Source organism: Phalacrocorax aristotelis, chromosome 10, assembly GCF_949628215.1.
Source record: "Phalacrocorax aristotelis chromosome 10, bGulAri2.1, whole genome shotgun sequence".
Taxonomy (NCBI): Eukaryota; Metazoa; Chordata; class Aves; order Suliformes; family Phalacrocoracidae; genus Phalacrocorax; species Phalacrocorax aristotelis.
Window position 1 is genome coordinate 18,394,057 of NC_134285.1, and position 27,409 is coordinate 18,421,465.

The following is a 27,409-nucleotide window of genomic DNA, read 5'->3' on the forward strand; positions in this document are numbered from 1 at the left end:
GCAATTTGGATGACATTTGTGCCACCTCACCTTTATCTTCAAATGGATTGGATTGCTTCAATTCCTTTTTGTTTCTGGATTTTTTTTCCCAAAAATTGAGTGTCTGGTTGGCCCTTTGCACCTAATCTCTTAATCAAAGGAACACAGAACTTGCTGTGCTGGAACCTACCGATGGCTGCTCTAGTCCTGAAACCTGCCACCTCCTGTGCTGGTGAAGCATGGGGGGCAGAGACTTGCATATCCTACAGCTATTGACATTTTTGCATGAAAAATCGGGAAGAGAGCTGGGAAGTTTTCGCTCTCCCCCTCCTCCCTTTTGGTATGATCTTCTCTCTTGGATACCAATTCCAATCATTCTTTGCTGTTCTTCATAGCAGAGGAAACAGCAGTGGAGCTGTGGAAGAGAAAAAAAAAAAAAGAAATCATAGAATCATTAAGGTTGGAAAAGACCTCTAAGGCCATCAAGTCCAACTGCCAACCCAACGCCACCATGACTCCTAAACCATGTCCCCAAGTGCCACGTCTACAAGTCTTTTAAATACCTCCAGGGGTGGTGACTCCCCCACCTCTCTGGGAAGCCTGTTCCAATGCCTGACCACTCTTTCAGGGAAGGCATTTTTCCTAATACCCAATCTAAACTTCCCCTGATGCAGCTTGAGGCCATTTCATCTCATCCTATCACTTGTTACTAGGGAAAAGAGACCGACCCCCACCTCACAACCTCCTTTCAGGCAGCTGCAGAGAGCGATAGGTCTCCCCTCAGCCTCCTCCAGGCTAAGACTCCCAGCTCCCTCAGCCGCTCCTCATCAGACTTGTTCTCCACACCCTTCACCAGCTTTGTTGCCCTTCTCTGGACACGCTCCAGCACCTCAGTGTCCTTCTTGTCCTGAGGGGCCCAAAGCTGAACACAGTACTCGAGGTGCGGCCTACCAGTGCCGAGTACAGGGGAAATTACACTGTACGGAATGCTACTTATAGGGAGAATGCTGGCAATTTCTGAAGCATGTAGGTTTTGGAAAAAGAAAAGCAGACAGATGGTGCTGCTCTTCTTATGCTGGCAGAGGCAACCACTGGAGAGGGAAGGGGGCCAAGCTCAGCCCGCAGGAGTGGGCGCACGGCTGGTGGAAGGCAGGATCCCCCTCGGCTCCGGTTCCCTCTCCTCCCTGCCCCAGGGTTGCAGATCGGGGACCGGGCACCCCCGACCCCACCCGCCCCGCTCCCCCGCCGCCGGCGCCGGCTCCCTCCGCCCTGCCCCCGTCGGCCGCCATGAGGCGATGCCCCGCCCCCGCACGCGCTGACGCGGCGCCGCGCGCGCAAGGCCCGGCCGCTGCCCTGCCCGCGGCGGCACTGCCCCCTGGCGGTGGGAGGTTGGCACCGCCGTGGCCCCCTCAGTGCCGTGGCCGCGATCGTGGGCCCAGAGCCGAGACACCGCCGAGGCTGTTTCGGTAAATAAACCCGCTCCCCTGGATGTAACTGTAAAGCTAAATATTTCCCACGACCCCAAACGATATTTTGGTGATTTTTTTTTTTTGTTGTTTTGAAAGTTTGAACGATTTACAGTAAAATCTGGTATTTGACGTAATTTTCTTCAGCACCGAGAGGCGCTGACATACTTGAGGGGGGGAGGAAGGGCGGGCCCGGGCAGCACCGGCAGCGCGGGCCCGCCTGCACCCAGCGGGGCCGCCAGGGGGCGCCGCCGCCGCGGGCACGGCGGAAGGGGGCGTGGCCTTGGCCGCCGCCGTGAGCCCCGGCCCCGCCGCCCTCGGTTGTTCGTTCCGGGAATAAAAGAAGGCGGATCGGTCACTGGTTGTTTGCTCCTAGGATAAAGGAGAATCGGTAAGCCGTTTTGTGGTTTTTGGGTTTTTTTTTTTCCCCCCCAAGAGGAGAGGATGGGCCACGTACAGATGCACTGCCTGCGTAAGGCTGGGATGAGCAGGATTCCACGAACTGCCCGAAATGGTTTGTTTGGCACCTCGGAGCTGAAGAACCAGGACTGAACTCGCCACAACCCTTGTCCCAAGTTGGCCTTTTCAGGAGAGAGATGCTCCCCCCAGTGCCCTCCTTCTGTGCATCTCAAAGTTGTAGTAGAGAAGTCCTCAAAAGCTTGCTCGAACTTAGAGACCAACTCTTTGTCTCCAGCTCAAAACGTACTGGTTTTACTAAGCCATCCAAGGGGGAAATTCTCCTTGGGGGATGTAGGACAGAGGCGATCCTGAAGCTGCAAGAGGTCTTTGCATAGGGGATGCAGTACATTTTTGTGTCACCACTGATGCATGACCGCCAGCTTCATCTGAGTGCAAAGATGCGTCCATCGATCTGAGTGTGGAGCATCCTCTGGGGACAACTTGGACTGCTGGACCAATCTATACATCTTTGTATCACTGCACTGATATATGAGCACCAACCTCCTCCAAATGCCAAGATGGGGCCAAGATATGAGTATGGAGGAAGATCTTGAAGGAAGAGAGAACTGAGGATGTAGATTAGCTGTCCAGGCTGGCTGTGGCTTTATGTTTCCTTCTTAAGAAAGCTGACTCAAACTCAAATGTAACAGCGGTTCATATGGCAGAGATGATTTTCACTGACAGCTTGGATACTAACCGGTATGCTGTGAGCAGCGCAATGTTTCATGCCAACCACAAACTCACTGAGAGGCTGGGAAAGGACCCGGGCACTGAAACCCCAGTAGCCATAGCTATACTGGTAGGAGTTGCTAGCTGGCAGCTGACTCTGATCTGCCTCTGCTGCCCTGGCAGCAAGGTGGCCATGCAGTGCGAAGCGCTCCTGCTCACTGTGTGCCGGTATGTTGATGGTGTTATGTCATCTGTTCCCTGCAGGAGCCTGGGGTTGCAGTGCAGAAGGATGGGATGAGCGAGGAATTCATTCTTTCCACTTCTGCAGCCTTTTGACTCATGTTCTGAATTGCATCAAACACCCACCTTTTACAACCCATCTAGTATTTAAAACAAAATCCAAACAAAGCTAGGAAACAAAAGATAAGTACAGAGTTAACCCCAGTTAGCTCCCCACCCTTGTGAAAACTAGGATTTATAAGGGGTTCGTAGCGCTTGGCTAAAGGGAAAACTCTAATTCAAGAGGGATCAAACTTGTAACAGGTAGTGGATAATTATAAGAACATGGAAACTTTCATAGACATTAACATTCTTGGTGACAGCAGACCGAAGTGGCAAATACATAAACATTCCACAAAATGGCAGCAGATCACTTTAATTGGATGAAAGAAGATGTATAAGGACATCCTTATACATTCTTCACATGTGCAAAAGCTGATCACCATGCCATTGCTTTGTCAGTATCTTTAATGTTTTATCTTTGATGTTGGCTCAGCACACTCTAGGACCTGTGGTTTCTGCACAGAAGTGGCTCCTTAGGCTGCCTTGGGCTGCCAAGCTGTCTCCAGGTCACGCAGAGGAAGGAACATCAACAGAAATGGGAGTGGAAATCAGTAGAACATCTATGAAGGGATGCTAACTTATGAAAGATCTGCTAGAAAAAGGGGTTCAAAGCTGAGCAAAGCTGAGCACACTGTTTGTGTATTGCATGTGGTAGGAAACTATACAGAAAATTGTCTATGGACTGGAAGCACAGAAATATAAAGGATTATAAAAGGCATACCAGGGCTGAGCCGTCTGCCCACGGAAGGCATGGGCAGAGCTTTCGCAGCCACAAGGCACTGCCGAGACTGCAGTGAAGTGCAGCAAGTGGAGTATCAGACACAGAAGACTTCAGTCTGAAGTCCAAATCACAGACACATGAGCTGACGATGTGAAAGAAAAAAACCAGGAAGCTGCTCAGGAGCAGTTTATCCTGGAGCAGTTCACCAAACTTCTTATCCCTTTTACCAGATATTCCACAGGCACTTTCTGTCTCACACATAGCACTTGCTTATTTAAATAAAGGGGAAAATATCTGAACAATTAGCCAGTTCTTCAAGAGATGGCAACTAAGTTCAAACAAATTAGATACTGAATAAAGATGTAGATTCCACTGAGCTTCTAGCGACTCTGGATTTTGAATTGCTTAAAAAGTAGTCAGAACCAGAGTCTGGAGATATTTAGCCCTGGAAGGTTTGGGATTTTTTCTGTCTACCACAGCAGCTTATTACTGTTTCTGATATTATCATTTGCTTTAATAAGCAAACTCCCTCAAACAGCAGTTGGCCCTAATATATCCCTCTTCTATTCCATCTCTTTGGCCACATATTGCTTACTGTGCTAAGTGCTAAATGGCTCTTGGAAAGTGCTAAGAGGGTGTTGTGAAAGGGCTACGCCAAGTTTCACAAACAACTGCCTATACAGAGAAATAGTCCCATTGGTAGGGTGGTGCCAGGAGGCCCAGCAGCAGTCTGCTCTTCAGACCAGGTCTTCAGACCCTTGTTTTGACAAGGCTGGAGAACTGAACTTCATGGTTGCCTTCTTAAGAAAATTTAAATGAGACATTTTCGCCTTGAGGAAGCGAAGGGTTTTTTGACCCTAACTGAAATGAAACCACTGGATAATTTGTCAGAAACATTCTGCAAGATCAGTATGTTCCTGCTAACCAGGTCAAGTTCATCCACTCTGCCTGCTCCACCAGAAAGCAGCTCAGCTGGCAATCTCGGCACTCGATAATTCTCGGAAGTGAAGAGCAGTTCCTGGAAGACAATGGGAACAAAGCCCCAGGCCCACCAGCCCTGGTGTGAACTTGGCTTCTGAAGCCTCAGCCAAAGTCAGGATGAAACCCAAAGCAGCCATCCTGCAAAGAGGCACCGAGTCACCAGGGCCAATTCAAACATTCCCCAACTAATCGCCATTGTCTACGCCTGGGCAGAAAGTAAATCATCAAATGTTTTTTATCTTATCCAACAAGTCGCAGCATGTTGGGGCCACCAACAAGCACTGGGCAGTGTATAAACTTCAACCTGCAAGTAGAGAGAAAGCTTCACCTTATAAGCCACTTACGTGCAAGAACGTTTCAAGAAATGACTGTGGATGGGATCTTTTAAGCCAAGAAATTTCCTGGGTGAACCAGCTCAGTCTGAGCTCTTGCCTTGGTTACCTGCTGAACTGTTGGAAGATGTGGATCTTGCCCTCCATGCACATGAATTGGGATCACAAGACACCTCCTCTTTGCCCTGTTAGTCACTGTCACTTTGGGGATCTCTGCTAGGCTGGGCTGTAGCACGTGGTTTTGATCCAGTGCGTGCTGGCATGGACTGGCTTCCAGCCACTCTGTGATTAATGGGGAAAGTTACCTAGTTTAACTCTAAACCAACAGGTCTGCAAAAAACTCCCCATCTTTAGTTAGTGATTGTTTTGTTTATTTTATAGGGTGCTTCAGATACTATTAATTTCTGTGTAAAATAGATGTAGTACCATGAACATTGAGGGCTGCCTTGCTAATTGTTTTAATTTTGCAATTAGATTTTTGCAATTAAATTACTGCAGGTTAGATGCTAGCTAATACATTTAAATCAGTCCAGCGAATTGGGTTTTTTTTATACTAACAACACATTTTGAAAGCACATATTTCCCTTAAGAAAAATAGCATCTGCAACTGTTTTACTGAGCTATTTGGGTTCTGAAATACGTTTATTACAAAAAATGCCACAGAGCCTGTTATGTCCTATGTAGTATTTGCCATGTAGGCTGTTTATAAGGCAAGTTATTTATAAGGAAAGTCATTCATAGGGAAAGTTAGTTTAAGTTATTTATAAGCAAAAGCCAGGCTCATTATCTCATTTTGTTGTTGGAGATGTTGTGGCACAGGGACAGGTGAAACATTTTTGCCAGTGTCATGCAGCAAGTCTGATTAGTCACAGCTCCTGCTACCTGCCGATCCAGCCCTCTGCCTGCTGAGCCACGCACTCCTCCACGGTGCTATTTGTTCTTCTCCCCCTGACTCCACAGCAAATAGGATAGTTCAGTTTTGTTGCATCCTTCCAGCTACGGGTCTACTGCAGAGGATGCAGTAATGATGGATCTCCATAGAGCTTCCCAACTTTTACTAGAATGCTAGGTTTCTTGATTGATTTTCAAGACCAATCTACATCTGCTAATCCCATTTCATCCAAAAGAAAGGAGACATTAGTCACTAAATTTGGCTGGTGGAGGTTAGCAAACCCATATTTGCCACTCGCCATTCATTGGCTATGCTTTCCATCTCCTGGTTGAGAAACAGGGTGAAAAACTCAGTGGGTTTCAGGATTGTTCTGTGGTTTTGGTTGTTTTGTTTCCTCAATAAAATTCAAAGCTCCAGGATTCAAAAAAACTGCAGCCAGCTCTAGGGAGAATTGAAAATGCAGAGGAAAATATTATCAATTTTTTCCCCAGTTAAATCACAAGGGAGACTAGCAGCTACTGAAAGGCAAAATGTCCACATGGATATAGGCAAGACACAGCTGACAAGCAGAGACTGTCTGCACTGGCAAGGGCTTAGGCACTTTATATTGCCTCCTAGAAGCCTCCTGGGATCTCCTCACCAAGGTGTTCAGAAATGGCTCAGCAGGAGAGCCCAGGGACATAATTCATGGCCTTTTCCTACCAGCTGCCCTAGGGTTTCTCTGCATCTTGATAGGTAGGAGGAAGTTGCTCTGCTTTCACTGTCAAACTGAACGTTGGCATCTTGGGGGTTTACAGCAAAATAAGTCATCCTGTCTTCATTTCTGAGGTGGCACAGTTCAGCTGTGGCCACCCTGTGCAGATGCCTTGAGCTTGTTTCCATCTGCATCCTACATTTGCCTCCCACTGGCAGGCCTGGGCATACCTATGGCATCCCTGGAGGAAGCTGGTCACAGTGTATTGAAGGACACGGTGCAGAGCCATCTCGTTAGCTCCACAACTTCGTTCCCTTATGCCTAAATGTCACGGGTTTTCATACCTTCCTGGGTATACCTCCTGCTTCTTGTTTTGAAGCAGAAGTGTCTTCTTGTCTTGCTCGCAGTGGTCAGTGAGAACATTTCATCCTTACAAGCCAACAGTTACCACATCATTCTCTAGTCTTGCCCTTCTTAAACAAACCTTCTTAATCTTTCTTCACAGGATGTGCTTTCAAAGCCTCTTCTCAGATTTGCTGCTCGGCTGTGAAACCTTCAGTTTGTGTCCAGCCTTCCCCATGCCAGGAAGAGCAAACCAGTTAACCTGCTGCATCATGCATCCAACACCCTGCATTAGCTCTGCCTTTTTTTTTGCAACAGCATCATACTGTTGACTCCTATTCAGTTCATGGCTCACACCCCGAGCTGTCTGTCTGCAGTACTGCTGCCTGGCCAGTTATTCCCCATTTTCTCTTTGTGCTTTTGATTTCCTCCTCTTAAGTGTAGCACTTTGCACTTTTCTTTACTGAGTTTTCTCCAATTTAGCAAGATCATTTTGAATTCTCAGTCCATCCGCCAAACTGTTTGCATCCTCTCCCAGCTAGATGATGTCTGCAGATTTTATGAGTACTCTTTATTCCCTCGTCACAGGTTGTTAATGAAAATACTGCATCAAATGGATTCCACACAGATGTTGGAAGGATCCCATTTGAAAATTCCTCTAAGTCTGACAGAGAACAATTGATAACTGGGTTTTAAAGCTTCTTTTTTTCACCAGCCGTGCATCTACTTCATGAGGATTTAATCTAAACTATATTTTCTTCGCTTGCTTAGGAGAGTGCCATGTGGAAAGGTGTCAAAATCTTCTAAGAATCAGGATGTACAACAACTGCTACTTCCTCCTTACCTGCAAAGAAGGGTGTATGAAGCCCACACTGACCCAAGCCAAGAAAGGTATTTTTATACAGAACAGCTTTATCAGTTTCCAATCATCAGTTCAATCGCTGCAATTTTGTGTGTAGCCATAGCCCAAGTAATTGCCTCCAGTATCTCAGAGATTAAAGCTCATTCAAAATTCCAGCAAGCTTCAATAAAACATTTTCCACCCTCGCTAGGACAATATATAGTTAGAGATCAGAGAGTTTTTACAATCCCAAATTCAGCAAAGGAGAAGTTGGCACTAATACACACGCAGCAGTGAAAAACTCCTTTACAGAAACATGAAGATGAGGTAGATTCTTGAAGATATTTCCTACTTTGTAAAATCCACATTCAAGGAAGCGCACTGATGTGTGCTAATAGTTGTGTATCCCATCAGTCTAATGATTTTAATCTATGTACTGTTCTGCACTACTATGAAATTCCTGATGCAATCAGTATCATTGCAAGAAAGTAAAGCTGTTCTTACAGATGAGTTACAAATCCTCATTAGCCATCAGATGTTACATTAGACAGGCATTTGCTAGATCTTCAATATATTATGCACTTTTTAGGACTGTTTATTGGTCACCTCTGTACTTAATAGCCTCCATCACTCCAGTATCTAAGCAACTTGATCCCACATAACCTTGTGCTGAATAGTGGCCCACCTCTAAGAGTTGCTTTTCTTTTTAGGGAAACTAGTACTTCATCCGAAGGAATGAATGGTTATGAATCTGTAACCTTGGAAATGACTAATCCAGTGTTGTAAATGGGATAAAGGGAAATGGAATGTATTTTGAGAACAAACAGTAATCATTGACACAGTAATTTGCATCCCTAGATGTTATAATAATGACTAAGTATCACTTCCCCTTGTTTGCATAAGGAAGAGTAGGCAGAGAAATCCAGTGATTTGGCTAGCACACCACCAGCAAGCCACTGAAAAAGAAAAGAGCTGAACATAGATCACTTTTCTTGCAGCTTGTTTTCCGGTAATCTGCTACATGTTTGAAAAACAGTGTTACAAAAGGTGTGATCCCTTCCAGTACTCAAAACTCAGTAAGGGTTTCACTCGTTCATGCCAGAAATAGCCAACAAGAGGTGGTCAAGGCATATGCAGATTTGAGAGAGTCGGGGCGCAGTGCAATGACTTCAGAAGAGCTGGTTTGGATGGGGGGCTTAGGATTCCTGACAATTTACATACATTAAGTGCCAACAGCCTCAATCTGTGCTGTCTTGCTGATGGAGCGAATGTATTTTTGCTGCCTGAGGAAACTTTTTGCTCTTCAGGAAGTGATTGCAGTTGTAAGGACCAAAGTATATTCAGTGACCCTTCTGCTTCACGACCAACTTAGGTGGATTTAAATGGGCAGTACTTGCTAAGAGTGGATCCTAAAAGTGTATTTGTACAGTGAGCAGCTCTGCACAAACATTTCTAGGCAGGCAGTCCCCAGGAAGTCAGAACCACTGATCAGAGGGATGGAGTGTTTGCAAGCTGAAAAGCAAATATGTTTAATGTCTTAATTTTTTAGAAGGAAATTAAGCACCTGGGGTATGATTTGCTTTGTACTAAATAAAGGGAGTGCAAAATACCATCAGTAGGACAGGTGATAGCATTCTAAATTGCCTTTGAATTTCACACTGGCTGCATACTGCAGGACCAGGGCAAATAGCAGTTAATACAACCTTTACTTAGCTTCTCCTGACAAATATAAAGTAAAGGGTGAGGCAATCTCACATTGACATATGACCAGATATAGGCAAGACATACCTAGAGAAGGTAATCACTCCTTAGTATAGTTAGTTATTTTCAAGCAGTTATGGGTCCAAAGAGAGGGCAAAATGAGTAAGTCTTAAGACTTCACTATCCAAGAATACAGTCGTTTATAACAAGGGTCAGTCTAGCACTTCTCTGTAGTTCACGTATCTAATCAGGGGTCAGACTTTCCTGGATACGTGAGGTAAGATTTATAGGGAGCATATAGGGTTCAGTTATGGGAAGCAAAGGACGGGGGGGCAGAGAATATCTAGCTGCTGGGCATCTCTTTAGGCCAAACAGGAGTACCAGAGCTTGTGAGGGCCAGGCTGTCCTGCCAGAGGGGTGATCCTGGCTCATCTGTGGGCAAGCATCTTCATGTATTTCAGGTTTGGTGAAAAAAAAAAAAAACAAACCAAAAAAACCCCAAGCAGTTATTAACCCCTCTGCCTGACACCCACCTGACAGCTTTGCAGGTATGCTGTACTTTCCTCCCTGCTCTTTGCCTTTGCATTACAGTAAAAGTGATGCCGGGGTTGCAAGGTCTCTTGTGTGCAAATAACCCTGCCGTGCTGTGGGTTGTTTGGCACCCTTTGGGCACTGCTGCAATACAGATGAAGAAATTAATCTGTTTACATTTGAATACTCACACTTATCTTTTCTACTGTGTTTTCCAGCTGGTTTTTGTGATGGTTTTTTGGTTGGTTTTGTGTTGGTTTTTTCTGTGTCTCTCTCTCCCCCTACCATGTCCGAGTGTTTTCATGACTCTTAGTTCTTCTCTCTGGTTTTGCCTCCCTTGTCTCATTTCCCTTCCTTTACCCTCTTCCTCCACACTTTGCTTTCTCTTCAGCTTTCCTTGTGTGTTGTTCTTCTCAAGTTCTCATTGTAAGTGCTTCTTTTCAGGCTTGTGCCTCTCACAGGCTATCCCAAGCCTGTCTTCCCACAAGGAGGAGAGATGGAGACATCTGGGCTGGAGGGGGGCACTGGCAGCAAGGGAAAGCTGGGGGTTGGGGGAGTTGCAAGTGAGCAAGGAAGAGGATGGAGGGAGAGGAAGGCAGGGAGGGACACTCGCTGGGATACATGCAGGAAGAAGGGGAGGAAAGAAAATGTCAACAGGATGGGTGAAAATCGATGGGAAGCTAGGGAAAAGAGTACTCGAGCGAGGGGAAGTAGAAGGATATGAAAGAGAATATGCATTAGGAGGCAAGAGAGAAGGGAGATTTCATGGAGGGGAGTAATTAAAGGTAGAATTACACTTGCAATGAGGAAAGCACTTGGGACTGAAAGAAAAGAAAGGGGGGAAAGAAGAAATGAAAGAAAAAAAGAAATTCAAATCCTAGCATGAATGAGGGAGAGTCCACGAGGGGGTAAAAAGGAGCTAGAATACAGAAGACAACAGTAATCCTAAATCATATCATGAAAAAAGGTGAAGATTGTTTGAATCATGGGGGGGAATACAGAAAAACAGGAGGAAAGGGGAAGAGCTTTGGATTATTTCAGAATTCCTCCCTAAAACAGCTCTGAACTGAATATTTATAAAAAATATCACAAAAACAATATGAATGCATACTTTCTTAAGCATTGAAAGGTTTTCAAGCACACTCAGTCACCTTTCCTGGTCCCAGCCCTTACTGCCCTTACTTCACTATAAAATCCTTGACATACTGAGAGTCCTTCCCAATACAAAGGACATAATGTAAAGCCATGCACTTGTTACTGAAACAGCAGCAGGGAGGCAAGAAGATCCCTCCATGTGTAAACCCCATTATCCTCCCCATTACTTAACATAATTTGCTTCAGGCAGCAAGTCAAATCCTCCAAACATTCACTGCAGTGAGAGATAGGGAGTGAAGAACTCACTTATCTTTTCAGGTGGATTTCACAGTCTGGTTTTCTCTCTTTGTTCTCACTTTTTCCCAGGTTCTGTTGTTTTTCTTTTATCTTTCCCTTTCACATTTTTCATTTTTCATCCAATTTCACTTTCTGCCTACTGTTCTCAAGCAACTTACTCATTTTTGGATTTTATTTTCCTCGCCCACCCTATTCTGATGCCCTCCGGGGGTCCTTCTGTTGCCCATGCCTCCTCTTCGTGTCTCTCTCTCTCTCCAGGTGCCTACCTCTAGAAGCCATCTCCTACCTACCCCTGCCAAAGCATGTGCCCTGCACATATCACCGAGACTGAGTACTCTCCCTGATGATCTCATGTAACTTCCCTGGGTACCTTCAGTATTTCATTCCTTCTCACGAAAGGGAAATATCTAAAGCATTACAGTTCCTCTTTGAACACCAATAGAAAGGAACATCCCCTTCCACCACAAGTATGCCCATCACACGTCTATTCTCTATTTGCTTTCAGCACTTGACCTCACGGTCTCTGGTCCCTTCTGCTTTGTATTCAAACATCCCTAATCTCTTTTGACCTTCTGTTCTGATCCAAATATTTGATCTGAATTAGAAAAAAGTGCAGGTTCCTTTTTCTCTTTTTACCCCATTTTTGATGACAGGCCTTTCCCCACCCTGGAGTGCTCTGCCATGCTTTTGAACTGCAATGAATGGAAAGGCTGGAAGATCAGGAGCCAGGCAGGAATGACAGTGCCTCACCAGGACACTTTCTGAGCCTCACCCTAGCTTCCAGTGCAAGCCCCCACCTTGCTCTGCAGCACGGGGACTAATGTACAGCAACCAACCTCTTGGCTTTGACCATGGAGGTGCTTCCCATACCCAAGAGTGCTGCTTAGCCCTCTGTTTCCCACCCCTCAGCCAAGCCCTGCTGCTAGGCCTTGGTGTAGACATGGGAAGCCCATATAAATTTGGACTTGGATATTTTCCTACACTCTTCCCATCAACTGCATAAAGGTGGCCAGAAGTACTGTTTGGACCAGGGGTTTCACAGGGCGTGAAGGCACAATGGATCCTCCCAAATTAAGAAGCCAGTGACACAGCGGACATGGTGCTCAGTACCATGCATGCCTTCCAGCTGAGATGCCTGGTACCCTCCCAAATCCAGAAACCCAGAGATCTCCAAGCTTTGCTCTTCTGACACCGCCATACTCAGCTATCCTGGCAGCACCATGGAGATGCCCTTCAGTGACCTCTCTTCCACAAAACTGAGGTTCTCTGGTCCCTTCTATATCACACAGTCCTGCACTCCAAAAACTGGTGTACCTTGAGCTGACTCCCCATCCAGATAGTTGTATCTTGACCCTCAATATTGGCATATTGAGACCAATGGATTGAGGTCTGGAGACCTCCCCAAATGTTGAGTGTTCCCAGTGTGCCTCGCACAGAATCAATGCACCACAGCAGATTTGAGGTGTCCTGTCAATGCCAAACTGAGATGTCCCACATCACCCCAAATGGAGGCTTAAGGGACACTTAATTGTGACAGTCTGGGGTCTCTCTCTTGAGGCATCATCCATATCCCTGGGACTGAGGAACCTCAGGTGGTCCCAAAGCAAGCATCTCAGCCCCCTTGTAATTGAGGTGACCAGTCCTCACCTTAAAATGCTGAGGAATCTCAGCCTCCTAATTACTCTCTTCTGGGCCCCACCGCATGGCAGCACCCTGGACCACTCCAGATGCAGGTGTACCCCCCAGGCACCACCCTGCCCCTGTTGAGATATCCCAGACCCCCACGGACGAAGCTGTCACAGGGACCCTCCTCACCCCACACCACTTAGAGTCTCCCTCAGAGTGACACATCCTGAGGTGCCCCCAGCTGCAGTCCACAGAAAGGATATTCCTGCATGTACTAAGCTGTGGCAAGAAAGAAGCAGCCAGCAGTTGTAGAGGACTCCTTATTAGTGTATTCAGTTCCTTCTTCCATGTTAAGATAAGGACCATATCTGAATAATCTTAACACAGCACGCTTTGTTCTGGCACAGGCTTATCCCCTCTGCAGATGTTAAGCCTGGGGTTAGGGTTGGCAGTAGCAAACAGGTAATGGCAAAGGGCACATTTTCTCACTGCATGCAGTTTCAGACTGAGATATGGACTGGAGTTTGTTAATACCAAAGCTGTATGTGATATTTTTGGAGGTGGAAATACTCAGTCTTTTCCTTAACTGCATAGTGCCCCAAAAAAATGTTCCTTACCTGAATCAGGTGTTGGTGCTGCTGCACCATGACAAACATTGCACATCTGGGACAATCCTACCTTGCAGTGGAGAATCCGCCTGCTTCCCAGCATAAGCTCCTGTGCCTGTATCATTTCAAAGCACATCTAGGGGGCAGCTGTATTTTGAGCCAGAGGATGCAAAATGACACTATAGTTTATCTATCTAATCACACCATTTTATCCTCAAGATCGAAACAAAGAAGGAGCCTCCAAACTTTTCAGATGCGTATTAGAGAAGCAGGACAGACTGGTCTCAGAGCCAGATTCGCCACTAAGCACTTCACACCAGCAACCAGAGGGAGAGACACAATGAACTAGGAAGTCAAAAATCAGCAAAAAAAATCTCTGCTGCTTCTGCAGCTGCCTGATGGTGAAAAGGAGCCATCTCAATGCCAGAAGGAGATAATCCTCTGACAGACGGTTATGCTAGTAAAGATAAATAAACACAAGCTATTCGATCCCCTCTAAGGACTCTATGGTAGAAGGGGCGTAACCTCCTATCCCTTAGCTTTTTACAAATAGTGGAGAAACATTTGTTTCTGGGGAATAATTAATTTCTTTCAGGTCTGGGTGAAAGTAGAACTGTTGAGGGGCGTGATGGGCTGGAAAAGATGGTTTTGCACCTTTATATATTTGGACATTTTCCTTACATTTCTCTCCAAATCTGTAGAGGAGGCATTTCTTCTCCATGAGGGCAGGCGGAGTCTGAGGTCTCATTTTATCCATCAAGGTTAATGTTCCTCAGTCTTGTCATCTCTGCCAGAAGGGATTCCCTAAAGAATTTTAAACTTTTGAATGAATTCCCCAGAAATATCCATTGATATAATTACTCCCTAGCCCTGTAAGTTCAGTTTTGCTCATACTGAAGCCCTAGAAATCAGCAAGCATCCCATGCAAGTGAGGGATGGCATGGTTCATGTTAAACTGTGGAGTTAAAAATATATTTTGCCAAGTCTCAATATTATATTTAGTAGTGCTGTAGTTGCCATGGTCTAAGAATAAAGAAGGGCAAGTCCTGAAGGCAATATATATTTATTAGGAGATCAACCAGTATTGCTGGAAAACACAAACAAGCTTTTAGGCACACAAGCCTTTCTTTAGGTCCAAACTGGAAGCGGCAAATTGCATACAGATATTTGTAAAAATAGCTTCATTGTTGTTATAACATGCATTACTTCCTCTCTGAAGTGCTGTTGCATAGGACATTTCACCTCCTCGACCTCAGATGTCCCCTCAAGAACAAGGGATCCGCTGCTTCTCTAAGTGCACATGATGCAGAGAGAAGGGTTTGGGTCAAGGGGTGGGTGACTTTTCAGTCCCTGCCAGTAACATCTGATATGGAAACAAAGCAGCCCCTGCAGCTCCCAGTGGTCACCCCTTTTCTTTTGTGCTCCTCAGCGGAAATAGTAGTTCTTCATACACATTTGCCAAGCAGTTTACAAACAGATGTCCTCATGCCTGGAAATAAAAACTCAAGACTGCAACGCTTTTTGAACTCTTCCCTCTCCTCTTCCTCTTCCTCCACCTCCTCCTCCTTTATGTAGCAGTGGCCCCTAGTGGAAGCTGCTGGGTGGGCTGACCCTGGTCTCTATCTCTCCAGGGAAGAGGCTTGCTGGGATGGGTGCGCGCCAGTGGGTGGCTGCAAACCCACCACAGGGGCCCAGCAGAGCCACAACAGGCGCCACCGGACAGTGCCCCAGCCAACTCCCACCTAGCGTTGGCTGCTGCCTCTGAACAGTATTTCAAGCAGCGGAGAGTCAGGATGCTGTTTTGGTTTGTAGGGGAGTGTACCACAGTTCCTCCACAGCCTTCAAACAGTCCCCTTGCATGATTCCTGTTTGAACAATCGGATTTTAGTAAGAGGTAAACTGCCTCCCATTCTAATAAATGGGATATGAATGACAACCTAAGGCCTGTTTTCATTCTCAGAAGAAAAAAAAAACCCAACCCACAGTACAAGAAGTTTATTCAAGTAAAAAGCGAAGTCTATAACCATCGGCACACATTAATAGAGAGGAAACCTCTTGCACTGATTATTTTTCTCCTCCACCAAAATATTACTACTTCCTTTGTTACTGAACTCATGAAAGTGACAATACTGAAGGAGACCAAATATGCATCATCTAGCCTGGCCTTTCTCTGATAATGTCCTGACTCAGGTGCTTAAGGAGATCTGTAAGAAATGGGGTGCATCCAGAAGGATCTTCCTCCTGGAAGCCTCTGGTGATCACTGGGAAAAGCACTGAGTCAGACGTGGCATCCGTCAGTAAATTTGTTTCACGTCTTTCCAAACACATTTATACTTTCAGGCTCCATGAAATCTTGCAGCAATGAGTTCCACATATAATTATGCATTGAGTGAAAAAGCATTGCTTTTTGTTAATTTAAAAAATTGTCTCATCATTTCACTAAGTGCCAATTACTCTTGCATCTTGAGGAATTGTTCCCTATTCTCCTTCTCCACGCTGCTCTTCATTTAGCAGGCCTCTTATATTCTTTCTCAGTTTTCTCGTGTTTCAGCTGAAAAGTCCTAGCCCCCATGTTTTCAATTTTCTCAAGGTGAAAGTTATTCCCTATCCCTTCTGTTGCCTTTCTAATTCTAGCACATCTTTTTTGAAACATCCTTCAGTTTGCTCTGATGGGGTGAGCACGCAATGGCTTTGTAAATAGGCAAAATACAAGTTTCCATTGAATTTTACAGACTTCAGATGACTTCCAACTCCTTGTTTAACTATCCGGCTGATGGCAAGCACTGAGTCAATGCTTTCAGGAGCCCCACTGATATTACGACTGAGACTAAGGTGAGCAGGAACTTTGCAATGTTTTCAAACTATCACAGGCTTTTTTTCCAATGCGCTATGGTGTTTCCAGGTCCACTGTGAGAGAAACTAATCAAATTATGTCATGTTTCCACTTGATTGCCTAATAGAGTTTTGAAAGAAACAGCCTTTTCATTCTGTCCCTCCTAGTGAGAGAAAAATGTGTTTATGCTTACATGTACTATTCATATAGGGAAGTGATGCCAATGAGATTTGTGAATATATTGACATTATCTAACTGTCTTCTAGCTGAAAAGCATAATGTTGGTGTATCTTACTGTTATTAATCAATTTTGAACACAAAGAATGCACAAACAGGCTTAATTGCCAAATTCCCTAACTCTTGAGTGATATATTTTGCAACTTGCCTATCACTCAAGCAACAGAAGACTTGTATGGAAGATACTAAAAATCAATTATAAATAAAATATATATGTAGATCTCTCTCTACATACATGTGTCTCTGAATTTATGATGTAGTAGCTGTATTGTAAAACATGACTGAGTAAAAAGGGCATTGTCTCGCTTTAGAGACGCTTTCCATGTCCGTCAGGTTTATTGACTCTTTTTTTTTAACTTTGCCCCTTCTCACTCCGTTCAAAACGCAGCTGCATTCAACTCTGGATTATCCAAGAAAGCAGCATGACAACACAGCCGAAGCAGAAACCCAGATATAGCCAGACCTGCCCATGACATTCGGAGAAGAGGCCGTCATGCCATTGGGAACGATTGGTGACTCCGCGGGCTGTGATGGGCAGGGGACCTCCTCAGAAGATGCAATGCCGTGTGGCACGGTGCTGCGTGAACACAACAGCACTCCCACGAGCCCACACTAGTTCAGCATCAGTCACCTCGGGGGTATCTGCACCCATGTTACACTTAATCCCAGACAATCTAGAGTTGACTAACACTATTTATTGTTAGGCCATGAAAATCCACTCTGAATCCCTGCACTGGCACTGACCTCTCTGTCCACTGAACATTCATTAACTCTCGTATCCTCACATGCAAAGCCAGGCACAGCTCTGCTCCTGGATTCCCCTTCCCCATCCCTCCTTAATAACAACTGCTTCACAGCTCCTCTTCCTGTCCCTGTCCCTGTGCCTATGGTGGGGTACTTTTCAGCACAGTGAAGTCAGGACAACATATGACAAATACATGGGATTCCAGTAGTTAATACTTCCCAAAGCTTACTAAATCTGCACTGTGCTCAAACACCAATATTCTCGCAACACCATTTTGTAGGAGAAGATGCTGCTCAGCTGGTAGTCCCAAACTGGCAGCTCAAATATACACCTAGTTAAATGCTTAAAGAGAACTGAATTGCTTTTTAGATGCTCCATCCACTCAAACCCCAGGCTCTTTATTATTCTAGTGATATGGCAGTATTTAGGGGCCAAATTTATGCAAATATTTTTGAAAACAACTATCAGTATTTATATTTGAAGTACTTAACATCCTGAAATTATCATCATCACCTAGTTTTCCTAAGGCACCTTGGTTCCCCGCCTCTCCCCTGCAGTGACCTTTTAAATGGTATATTCCTCGGGGCAGGCTCTGCTTCATCACGTCTCTCCGAGGTGACAAAATGACCATTAACACCTAAAAGGACTAAAAAGAGATGACATCCTGTCTACTGGTGTTGTACCGTTTATAGGAATGGACATTTTTTTGTGGATGCTATTTGCCGCAATGTCTGATTTCTGTGCATGTGGGAGGTCTATGTTGAGATGTCTGTATGCCTGCATTACGACCTGGTAGTTGCTGTCATGGCCTATGGCTTGTGCCTTTGGTTTACCTCTCTGCCCTTCTATTTGCTTATCAGGTTAGCGACACACTGAAATGCTCTGTTGCAAAAGTTGTAATTTCTTTTCAGTGGGTCCTTGAAAACTTACCCAGCGGTTTCATCTCCATCCACAGCTTTCCAATTCTACTAAACTTTTTCCCCTCCAAGCTCCTCAAAAATAAAAGTGAGAGAATTCTGCTGAAGTCATCCGGAAAAGGGTATTTTGATGGAGACTAGATATCCCTAATCACTAGTGGTCCAACAATCTCCAGCTGAAAAATTTAGCGGGGTGACCAACATTAAAATAAATCAGCCTGAATTAGGGGGCACTACATTGTTTAACAAAAAGGGCAATGAGCCAAAAAGAGCTTCTTTTACCTGATAATGGAGCTGCAATTGCTCCTAGGATACTTTATACCGCTGGCTTAAAAATGAGTAACTGTTCCCTGGACCGTTCACATCTTGGCACACAATTTCTGAGCTCATTGTGATTCTAAACAGCGTATGGGATCCGTAAGCGTGCTTAGTCAGCCTGGCCAGCCACCTGAGCGCCATAAGCAATGTCCCCTTTATGACTGCTTACATCTACCTAAAGAGAAAAGATAAAACAAGGGCAAGGAAACCCATTCCTCTTGATTCCCAGAGACAGTATCACTGCTCAGATCTTCCTTCAGTCTAGAAAGGGCCAGACCACCAGACTCTCTGAAAGCAGATACACCTCCAGAAGCAGTCAGCGATGGTTTGTGAAGAGTAAGATACACTCTGGCCTCCCCAAATTGCAGACCTGATATGGAATTACTGGTTGAAATAGCCAGCATTTTGCTGGAGGACAGATTAGATAAGGCGCCACCAACCCTCCTGACTTTACATACTGAAACCTTAACATGACCGAAACACTTAGTGTTAGAGGGGAACCAAGGAATAAGAGCTCTGGGAACTGCTGGTAGGTGTGAGATGATGGTGGGTCCTTAAAAGTCCTGCCTGCTCTCTGGTGCAACAGGCCAGGCTACCCTCACTGAGCTACAGTCCTCTACTATCTGTACAGAATAACCGGCATCTCTGGTAAGTGAGTCAGCAAGTAATCAAAGGAAGAGAAAGTGAGACGGAGTCATCCTTTCAAAGGTAACCTCGGAAGAGCCTGCAACCCCAGTGAAATCCCACTACAGAGACAACGCCATGCTGTGCTGACAGGCCTTCCCTGGCTCTGCTGCTGGAAGCAGCCTGGAAAACATGAATTTTGCAAAAGGAACAGGGCAGCCTGAAGGCTGAATTACCTTTCCCAGAATACAGATCCCAAGCAATGCACTCCTACAGATTTTTTTAGCTCACCCAGCCAACCACTGCCTCCCAGGCAGAGCATCAGAAGAGCAAGATTTGCAGCTGCACCACTCCTGGCTGGACTGACTAACAGCTGCAATGTGAGCAAGTCCTTTCGGATGGGCCAGGGTAAGCAGGGGTCTGCTTCATCGGCTGCTGTAAGCAATAGCTCCTATGTAAGGCAATAATCCGTGGTCGAAGTTGGAGGCTGTTATGTTAAGCAACACAGTTTGTACTTAAGCTGATGTCCTTAATGGCGAGCATCTCGCATGCGTCATGTTTTCAGGCTCTGGCCCCAACCAGTGGTCTAAACCATCTGCTTAATTTTCCTTATCATCTGGAAGCGAGTGATGCCCTATCCTTCCCTGACCCTGGGAATGAGGAAGGTATTTGCTTGTAGAAGGAGCTCTTTGCCTAGATCCTGCTGGACAGATAACCCTGTGTTCAACCACTGATGAGAAAAACAGGCAGGTTCCCGACTGTTTTCTTAGGCTGGGGTATGCCTTGCCTGAAACGGTCTTGTGGCTTTCTCTTTTAAGCACGGCTGCACAGGCTATCTCCCCTCTTATTTGCAGCCATCTAGCATCCCTGCCAAAAGCACAGTTAAAAACAGCAATAGGCAAGTAACTAACTCCTGGCTTATTTTTTAAGGTAGTTTTGTTGCTGAAAACCAGGGGAAGAGAAAGTGCTATGTGGCTACTCCGCTGTCAACTTAATCTGTGACCTGTAGCTACGGAGCCTTTGCACTTGCTGCTAATTCCTTTTAACTCAAGTCGCTACAAGACTGTTTCTGCATGGTAACTAATGTCTTCTCGGATTTTGCTCTAAGTATTCTCAGCAAAGAGCACTGTAAAATGGGCTGGATGTAGCAAAGCTAGCACATTACGACTTACCTTGTTATTTTGAGTACTTATTACAATAATGGTCAGTAATGACAACTGATTACTCTTGAGACACCCCTGCATTAATACTTTAGATCGACTGTGCTTCTTTCTCGGAAATTCATCCAAACTGGTGAAATAACTCTGAATGAGAAACATTGTCACTGAGGGGCTGCTTGCAAATTCTCATCGAAAGCCTGCTGATTGTATGAATTTGGAAACTCACTCTTGACTTTGGAAAGGCTTCAGATTTGCCTTGTACTTGTAAGCACTCTTAGGAAACAAACTTGGAAAAGGGGACTGGGTGAGTGTCCAGGGTGATGTGACCACACAGGAAGTGAAAAATCTGCACAAACCGAACTATGACTTTTGATGAGCAGCACAAATACCACATTTGGAGGTGTGGAGGGCGTCTTTGTTGCACAAAGACTCGGAAAGCAAAGGAGGGAATTTTTTTGATGGTACCATTGCTTCCAATTTCGTACATGAAACTACTTCTAATGCTACTAGGAGGTGAATGCTACACATACACCAATGGAGGCCCTTTTTCCTGATGTGGAAGTGAAGCTAAGTAGCACAGAGGCTGGAACCGCTCCTCTTCATCATCGCACACCTGAGTGGTGTATGTGCCCTGGTTAAAGGAAGAACTTTCAGCATGGCTGTGGTGATCACGAACTGTGGCTTAACCTGCAGAGTCCAGGGTGTAAAACGGTATGAGCCACTCTGCCTGGGTATGACCCAAAGATCACGGTGGGTAGGAAGCGCTGAAAGTAACCGGTATTGCGAGATACCCATCACACTCTGAGTTCGAAGACAAACCACATAATACTTCTTTGCACATCTACGCTAACAGCTAATGATTATTTTTTCTTTGAACTCTGTCCAAAGTTCATCTCTAAAACAAACTTCAGTCAAACTGCACGTATTGACTCCTCAGCAGAATAAACATGCTGAATCTCTCATAACGCTTGTTCACTTGTCCCTACCTCCTTTTAACTTGCTTGTTAACCAGAAAAAATAAAACCCGTAGAAATAAACAGGCTTTACTCGGTATTTGGTTTTTTGGTGCCTCTATTGAAAACTCTGAAGGACAAAAGCAATTCTGCTCTGATTGTTTTCAGAGTAAGCTGACTCCTCTTCTTCCTTCAAACCCTAACTGAAGGTAAAATTAAAATCCAGGCTGTTGTCTGGGTTGTAACACTCAGCCTCCACGACTTGAACTGCCGGTAGTAAAAGTTTACATGGAGGGGGAAAAAACAATCTGAGTGTTGGGGCTGGGACTTTCAGAGTGGGTCTAAAAACTGGTTACAGACTCAAGACTGGAGGGGTGAGAGGATGGAGGGGGCTGGACGCCCCAAGAGAGATCTCAGTAAACTAACATGCAGATCTGACAGTAATCGACCTGATCCCTGTATTACTTATCTATTGAGCAGCTGTAGAAGTAGAAAGAAGTACAAAAAGGAAATGTACATTTGTTAAAAATTGTGTAATATTTTTATTATACTAACCATGACACTTCTTGGACACAGTTGGACATGTTAGAAAACTTACTGTGATGGCTGGTAGACTTTTTTGGTGGTCCCATGCACGTGACCTTACCTGTTAACCCATGAATGGTGCACCTATCCATAACTATTTGATGAGCACCTGGTATTTTCTGTATGTTTATTCTTTGCTCCATCAACCTTGCTGTTTGAAATCATACTTGGCTTGCAAAAAAAAAACAACCCCAAAAAACCAAAACCCACAAACCCCAAACTCCCCCAAAAAGAGGGAAAAAAGGGAGGGGAGGTAGGAGAGATTGCCTCAAAAAGAAAAAGCCAAACAATGTAACAGTAAAAAACCATACAAACAAAAAAGAGGCAATTTTGGATTACTCTGTTTGCTTCGTACCTTTTCCTTTTTGTGCCTTTAAGGTTTGTGTCTTCGAGCTCCTATCTACAAACCCACAGGCTAGAAACTTAATTAAAAAAAAATAAACCTGAGTTTCTTGCATAATTTTATGAGTCCAGGAGCTACAGCTTTAAGGAAGGCACCAAATGTTGTGAAGTTCACGATTATTAAATCATGCACAATTCGGCAACCAACTGATGGAAAAAGAAGTGGAAAATTAACAGTAATTAAATAAACAATGGCTCGGTAGCCCAATTTTTTGACAGTTGAGAGGGAACCTTGCTGTAAATCCCCACTCATGTCAAGCACACCAGAATCTTCCAGATGATAAAACTGTGCATTACTGCCCAATTACGACGAGTCCCCGAGTTACTCATCATGACTGCTTCATGGATTTAGTTTCACAACATAATAATGAGTTCATCGTGGTTTCCTGAAGCATCTGCAGAGATAATGCAAACACTTTTCTTCCCAACTTGTGAACATTTTGAAGAAATAAAGCAATTTTAGAGGCTACTTGGAAAAAAAATAGGGTTTGCATTGCACCAAACCCCCAGCTTTCCGTGAGCGCTCACGCCAATCCCGCAGCGTTCAGGACACGTCCCGCCGCTTTAGCAATGGTGGCTCTGATCTAAAGGCGAGGTTTTAAGTATTTCCGAGACTCTGGAGACTTTCAGAAGCTGGAGACGCGCAGGGGGGTGCAGGCCATGCCTGTAACTTAGGCTAGTTTATTGCAGATACGCGCTGATCCTGCATGGGTTGGCTGCTTGGGCTTGGGCTGCCCCCAGAAGCCCATTGTGCTGTGGCTGAAAACGGGGGGCGGGGGGGGGTGGGTGGGGTGGCGATGGTCCCCGAGCTGTCTCCTCTGAGTGCCGGAGCAAGGGAGGAGCATTCCGTTCAGTATTTTGATCCTAACAGCCGTCCTCACCGAGTAAAATTGACGGTTTTTTGCCTTTCATGTCAACAAGCACCGCAAACCGTTAAAACGCTTTAAGCTTGCCTATAAAACTTTCTGACTCGCCACGAATTTTTTTTTTTTTTTTTTTGGGGGGGGGGGATTAAAAAAGGTGGGGGAAAAGGAAATTAAAAAAAAAAAAAGTGCAAGGAAAGCTGATGCGCTGCCGTTCCCCGCTGCTCGCACGAAAGCAAATGGCAGCATCGCCCGGCGCTGGGGTAGTAAGTTAATAAATAAATAAGCAAACCCCACTGCACGGAAGGCGGAAAAGCGGAGGTGAGCGGAGGGAATACCGCCCTGGTGCATCAGCACAGCCCCTTGCATGGGGATGAGATTGCCTGCCTTCCTCCCCCCCCTCGCTGCAGCTTCCTGCACGCGCCCCCCCAGCCCCCCCCCCCCCCCCCCCCCCCGCCACGGCCCTGTTGCATCAACTTCCTGTGCGGAGCCCCTCGCGGCGGGGCCCCGCGCGCGCGCTCCCGCGCCGCCGCCTGCCCGCCCCAGCTTCGTCCTCCGCGCGCCCCCGCGCCCGGCCGCGCGCCCCCCCCCCCCCCCCTTTGCGCCTAGCCCCGCCGCGCCGGCCGTCCGGGCTGGGGGGGGAAGGGGAGGCGGCGGGGGGTTGGGGGGGGCGCGACCCCCCGCCTCCTTCCCCCCTCTCCCCTTCCCCGTCCGGTAGCGGCAGGGCCGCCCGGTGCCCCCCCGCCCTCCCCTCCCGCCCCGCCGCTCCGGCAGAGTTTGGTGCCCTACTTCACTCTACTTTAGTTTCACTCACTTTACATCCGGGCTTTTTCCCTAGGCAATGGGAGCCGCAGCACAGCCCGTTCCTTAGGCAAAGGGAAATAAATTCGCCGCACCGACACGTCAAGTAGTCCCCCCTCAGGAGGAGCCGCCGAGCCCGCCTTCCCCGTTACCCCCCCTCCTTTTCCCCGACTGGGGCCGGCCGGTGGAGCCCCGCCGTCCGGTGTTTGGGGGGGTTGGGAGGGCGCGTAGCTCCGTCGGCCCGGTTTCTCCCCCTCTTCCCCCTCGGGTCTCCGGCGGCGGGCCGGGCCGGGCCGGGCGGGGACGCGCGCGGCGGCGTGTCGGGAGCGCGCCTCAGGCAGGCAAGGCAAGGCAGGGAGGGAGGCCGGTGGCGGAGGGATCCCAGCGAACGGTGCTGCGGCCGGGCCGGGTGAATGGGATTGAAGAAGAGTTCAGCTTCTCGGCTTGTTTTTGTGTCACAGTTTCTCTCCTCCTGCGCCTCTCCGGCTTCGTGCCTCCCTCCCCGCCCGCCCCCTCCTCCCCGCCGCAGGAGGAGCCCCCCGCGGAGAGGGGGAAGGAAAAGGACCCCACAGAGGCGAGAGCGAGCGAAGAGGTGGAGGAGGAGGAGGAGGAGGAGGAGAAGGGAGCAACCTACCATCTTCCACTCCCCGCTTAGCTTAAAGAAAGTGAGAGGAGGAGAGAGAGAGAGGCGCCCAGAAGAGGGGGACAGGGAGGCCCGGAGGAACGGCGGCGCCGGCACCCTCCCCCTATGAAGAAGAGTCCTCCCCCTCACAGAGAGGTCCTGCCAGGGGGACCCCGGCCGGCCCGCAGCAGCACCGCCGCCGCCAGCAGGGTGTAGTATCCCACCTTTCGGATTCGCCTCCTCCTCCTCCTCCTCCCTGCCCCCCCATCCCCCTCCTCTCCCCCCCCTCCCCCCGCGGCGGGTCTGGGGGCGCCGAGGATGGCGGCGACCGGCCCCGCACTCTCCGGCCAACTTGGCGATGAGGAGCAGCAACTTCTCCGCGGCCCCCCCGGCCCCTCCCTCGGGGTGTGTGTGTGCGTGCGTGTGTGCGGTGATGGTGGCTGGTGGGGAGAGAGAGCTGGAGTGTCCCGGGGCGCCGCCGCCGCCGCCCCCCCCCCCGGCCTCCCCGGCGGGCGCCGGCAGAAGTTTGCGAGCGGGAGCGGGAGAGGTGGAGGAGGGTGACACTTGGGGTAAAAGGAGGAGGTGACACATTGGGGTTGGGGGGAGGAGCAGGGGAAGGAGATGACACATTGCACTGGGGATGGGGTGGGGGAGGGAGACTTATCCCCTCCCCTCCGGTTTCCTTCAGGATGATTATTTCCAGGCCCTTTTCTCTCGGTCGGGTCTTTTGCCGCGATGGTGTCGGGGAAGTTTTGTTATTATCTGGGAAATGATGCCGCTTTCGGTGATGGATAATTCGTAGTAAAGCCGCTGCTGCGGGTTTCGGTGGTGGGTTTTTTTTTTGTGTGTGTGTTATGGGTTTTTTGTGTGTGTGTGGTGGTTTTTTTTTTTTTTTTCCCCTCTCCCCTCCTTCCTTTCATTCGCCTTTGTGGCCCGAGTAGCGCCGGGAAAATACGGTTTCTTCTGCAACTTGTTATTCGGGAGCCGGGCCTGCCCCCCCCGACGCTGGTGCTGCCCTTCCCGCACAGGTACGGGGCCGGGGCTGCCCGCTCCTGCTCCGGCACGGCTGCCGACGCTGGGGACGGACACTTCTTTATTTTTATTTTTTCCCTCCCTCCTGCGCCTGTGTAGGTGGAGTGGGGCTTATGTGGGACTCTGCCATTTGGTGTAGTCCTCTCCTCCATGCTCCTTTCTTCACTTGTCTTTCTGCGGGGATTTTTTTGTTGTTGGGTTGTGTTTTTTTTTTTTTAAGTGGTGGTGTGTGGCTTTTTTTTTTTAATTATTCCAAGCTTTGCTGTCGGTAGAGCTTTTCCCCCAACCACCTCTGCAGTTTGGTGGGTTCTGACTGGATCGTACCCCGAGGTTTTTAGGCGAATTCATATTGGATTAATCCATGGAGCTCTTCATTCAACTTCTTCTGAAGTGTCAAAAATGAGGCTATGAACAGATGTGTTTCAATATGGAGAGATTTCCAAGTTCGTAATTCTTGGGGGTGGAGGAAAGAGTGCCATTGGAGAGTGGCTTTTGTTTTCGATTGGTGAACAAATGTCATCACATTTCAGTCACGTGCTGTAATATTCTTTGTTCAGCTATCAAAGTATGATATCTGCTACACCTGTTCCCGCTTTTTAATTGTAAGTAATGGTGATTGCCTGCACATCTTACCGTTGTGGATAGGAGTGCTTCCTCTCTTTTTCCCCTCCTACCTCCTGAATGTTTGTTTGGGCCCAGGCGCTGAGCTTGACAATGAACTTTTGTTCACAGTGGAGACTGCATGTAAAAAGGTCCCACGGGGGGGAACAACTTGCCTGTCATGAGAAAGTTGCGTGCTGTGATGTACGGTAGAGCTGACCATGGAAGAATCAGGTGGGGACGGGCACTTAAGAGTTAGGTTCCTCTGGGCCAGTGAAGTTTTCCTAACTAGAACTGCTGTTGCTTGTTATCAGGTTAAAGGACAGATACTCCTGTACACCCATATCGATAGATATCTTTTTTTGCGTAGCTGTAGATGTTCAGCTATCAGAAAGAAAAAGTATTTTGGCTGTCTGTTTACTTCCTCCCCCCCTTCATTGTGCTCACTTCTAACAATGAAGACACCTGCTTAGTTTCAGTTTTGTAAGTCTGCTTCCTGGGGCTTTCCTGTGCTTGCCCGGAGATAGCTGGTGAGGCTGGGTATGCTGCATAGCGGGGGAACGTTTAACTTTGATTAAAAGAGGGCTGATTTTTGGGACTTCATTTGTGAAGAAAATTACATGCTTTTCAAAGCCTTGGAGGAAAACAAACAAATGAACAAACAAAAAAACAACAAACCAAACCAAACAAACCCCAACCCTAGAAATCTCAGATTCATAAGTGCTACCTGGTTAATTTGTAATGCTAAAACTTTTATATTAAGTTTGCTAGTGATTGTGTATAGTACAACTTTATCGTTTATATTTACATAGTGACATTAAATTACTAGTAAGAACAGTGTCTTGAAAGAAACAAAAGAAGGTGCATAACTGCCCATATTAGCTGGAGAAGTTAATTACTGTGCTTTAGAGAAAGATCACAGGCTTTGGGAATTTTATTAATATCTGGGCATGTTTCATGATAGCTTGAATGAAATTCTTTCTTTGGGGCTGTTTTTTTACTATTTTCTAGAAAGGGATTCTGTAGCTCAGTAAATGAAACTTTAAAACTATTAAAAAAAACAGGTGGAGTGCTTCTTGCATGTTTTTAAACCTTTCGACCTTACTGTGGCAGAGAAATTAGGTTATTTTTATGATAGTTG

The 27,409-nt window shown here is 46.8% G+C and overlaps 1 protein-coding gene and 2 long non-coding RNA genes across 19 annotated transcripts in view; 2 read left to right on the forward strand and 1 right to left on the reverse strand.

Annotated features, from left to right (window-relative positions):
• The first annotated feature begins 1,707 nt into the window (after positions 1–1,707).
• Positions 1,708–18,415, forward strand: LOC142062702 (uncharacterized). The gene is made up of 4 exons (XR_012662537.1): positions 1,708–1,836; positions 7,649–7,768; positions 16,309–16,408; positions 17,035–18,415. It is a non-coding gene; the product is annotated as an uncharacterized LOC142062702 (long non-coding RNA).
• On the reverse strand, positions 14,624–24,373 carry LOC142062704 (uncharacterized). The gene is made up of 2 exons (XR_012662538.1): positions 24,028–24,373; positions 14,624–15,441 (listed from the first exon to the last, which is right to left on the reverse strand). It is a non-coding gene; the product is annotated as an uncharacterized LOC142062704 (long non-coding RNA).
• PHF21A (PHD finger protein 21A) overlaps positions 24,350–27,409 on the forward strand; it is a 134,515-nt gene continuing 131,455 nt past the window's right edge. For 12 of the 17 annotated variants that reach the window (XM_075105527.1, XM_075105535.1, XM_075105526.1 and 9 more), the window contains exon 1: positions 24,410–24,846. The gene's annotated coding sequence lies outside the window, so the exon portion shown is untranslated. Of the gene's footprint in view, positions 24,847–24,950; positions 25,042–25,298; positions 26,271–27,409 lie in introns of those variants that run through there. The other 5 variants (XM_075105541.1, XM_075105543.1, XM_075105544.1 and 2 more) reach the window with 5 other exon arrangements.